The sequence below is a fragment of the Ursus americanus genome, chromosome 1 (genome assembly GCF_024610735.1).
Source record: "Ursus americanus isolate L20-20 chromosome 1, mUrsAme1.1.p, whole genome shotgun sequence".
Classification (NCBI taxonomy): Eukaryota; Metazoa; Chordata; class Mammalia; order Carnivora; family Ursidae; genus Ursus; species Ursus americanus.
In genome coordinates, this window is record NC_142127.1 from 1,841,646 (window position 1) to 1,844,664 (window position 3,019).

The following is a 3,019-nucleotide window of genomic DNA, read 5'->3' on the forward strand; positions in this document are numbered from 1 at the left end:
TAGCCACTTTGGAAAACAGTGTGGAGGTCCCTCAAAAAGTTAAAAATAGATCCAGGAATTGCACTACTGGGTATTTACCCCAACGATACAGACATAGTGAAGAGAAGGGTCATATGTACCCCAACGTTCATAGTAGCATTGTCCACAATAGCTAAACTGTGGAAGGAGCCGAGATGCCCTTCAACAGACAAATGGAAGATGTGGTCCATATATACAATGGAATATTACTCGGCCATCAGAAAGAACGATTACCTAACATTTGCAGCAACATGGATGGGACTGGAGGAGAGTATCCTAAGTGAAATAAGTCAAGCAGAGAAAGACAATTATATGGTTTCACTCATTAATGGAACATAAGAAATAGCAGGGAGATCGGTAGGAGAAGGAAGGGAAGAATGAAGGGGGGTAAACAGAAGGGGGAATGAACCACAAGAGACTATGGACCCTGAGAAACAAACTGAGGGCCTTAGAGGGGAGGGGTTGGGGGATTGGGGTAGGCCAGTGATGGGTATTAAGGAGGGCATGTGTTGCATGGAGTACTGGGTGTTAAACGCAAACAATGTATCTTGGAACACTACATCAAAAACTAATGTGTACTGTATGGTGACTAACATAACATAATAAAAAATTTTTAAAAATAAAATAAAATGTACTGATTCATGACAGGCACTGTGGCCATAAGTATTTTTTATCTTTAACTTAATCCTAAACAACAACCTATGAAGCAAGTATTGCTATTTGCCTTTAATAGAGCAGAAAACTATGAGTCTAGAAATTTCATAAGTTGAATGAGATTGGGCAGACCATAAATGAGAAATCGAAGACTCAAAATGGCCTTCATGAGATTTTAAGTTTCTGATTGGTTTGTAAAAATCTGGAAAGGACATTGCTCTCACCTGACAACAAAAATTTCTGAATCATTTGTGAAATCACAATTTTTCTTGAGTAAATAATATATCTGAGATTGCAGAAAAAAACAACTAACCCAAAACTTAAAGAATAACAGCTACCTCTAAGGAGAGATAGGACACAAGCACCTGTTTATTTGCAGAGGACAATGGACACTATTCAAAATTTTTAAAGAATTGCTAAATGTTGAGCATGGACTAATATGACAACCTCACTCTAAAACGAACATAACACAATAAGAATTTAAAGCTCCTATTACACTGAGAGTGACCACAGCAATAAGAAAACCCAAACACAGCTCAACTTAAATAGGCTCAAATTCCCACACTAACAACTCAGGAAAATGAAGAGAAGTATATCCATTTCCAGGCAATAACACTAGTTACATTAGTTTTCACTGTCCTATAGAAGATGTCATCTTAAAAATTAAAAGCATAAGACATACATATAAGCAAGGGAGGTGGGAAGAAAAGAAAAAAAATATGATCAACAAGAACAGATTTCAATATAACACAAATGTTGAAACTATCAGACAGGAAATTTAAAATAACTTTAATTAACATGTTTTAAAAAGTGGAAAAAGTATTCTGCACGCATGATCAGATGGGGAACTTCAGCAGAGACATAAAAAAAACATGAGGAAGAAGTCAATGGGAATGCTAAAAATGAAAAGTATAATAAAAGAGTTGAAAATGCTTTAATAGGGGACGCCTGGGTGGTTCAGTCAGTTAAGCATCCGCCTTTAGCTCAGGTCAAGATCTCAGGGTTCTGAGATGGAGCCCCACATGGGAGCCTGCTTCTCCCTCTGTCTGCCACTCCCCCTGCTTGTGCTATCTTTCTGACAAATAAATAAATAAAATCTTTAAAAATAATAATAATAATAATAATTTTTTTAAAGATTTTATTTATTCATTTGACAGAGAGAGAGACAGCCAGTGAGAGAGGGAACACAGGCAGGGGGAGTGGGAGAGGAAGAAGCAGACTCCTAGCAGAGGAGCCTGATGTGGGGCTCGATCCCAGGACTCCAGGATCACGCCCTGAGCTGAAGGCAGATGCTTAATGACTGAGCCACCCAGGCGCCCCAATAATAATAATTTTTTAAAAGAAAATGCTTTAATGGCCTCAAAAATAGAATCAATACAGTTGAGGAAATAATCAGTAAGCTGAAAGATAGTTCAAAATAAGTTCTGTAAACTAAAACACAAAAAGAAAAATTAGCGGGGGGAAAAAAAAACAGAGCACCCAAAAGCTGTCAGATAATATAAAACAGTCTAATATACATGCATGTGAAATCCCGGAAGGAAAGAAGAGGAACAGGGCAGAAAAACATATTTGAACAGATAATGGCCAAAAATTAATGACAGACACCAAAACACAGACCCAAACCCTCAAAGAGTACCAAACAGAATAAATACACCCACTCCTTAAAAAATACATAAACATATTATATTTAAACTCTTGAAAACCAAAGATAAAGATAAAATCTTGAAGGCAGCCACAGGGAAGGGGAAGACACTATATAGAGAGAAACAAATATAAGAATTACAGAAGACTTTCATCAGAAATTAGACAAGCCTGAAGACAATACAGTGACATATTTAAAGGGATGAAAGGAACAAAACAATCAATTACATGTTCAATAAAACACCTTTTTAAAGTTAAGAAGAGTGTCTGTTTCAGCAATACATACACTAAAATTGGAAAGACACAGAGAAGATTAGCATAGCCCCTGCATGAGGATGGCAAGCAAATCTGTGACATGTTCCATATTTTAAAAAAATAAATAAATAAAATAAAATTAAGGAGAAATAAAAATACGTTCATCAAGCAAAATGAAAAAATCCATTTCCAGTGTACCTGCTCTAAAAGAAATGTAGAAGGAAGTTCTTCAGATAGAAGAAATATGATACAAAAGCCTGGCTCTATATAAAGAAATGAAAGCACTGCCAATGACTTAAGTGAAATGTCATAATACTAATTCTGCTCTAAAAGTTAACTTATGTCTAAAAAGGGTCAATAAAATTTTTCTGTAATGAATCAAACAGTAAATATTTTATGCTCTGTGAACCGCATATGGTCTCTGACACATATTCTTTGTTTTTTGTTGTTA

General features: G+C 35.8%; 1 non-coding gene across 1 annotated transcript; it reads left to right on the top strand.

Moving 5' to 3' along the window:
- The first annotated feature begins 2,576 nt into the window (after nt 1-2,576).
- On the top strand, nt 2,577-2,683 carry LOC123779520 (U6 spliceosomal RNA). Its single transcript, XR_006776209.2, has one exon. It is a non-coding gene; the product is annotated as a U6 spliceosomal RNA (small nuclear RNA).
- Nucleotides 2,684-3,019: the final 336 nt, after the last annotated feature.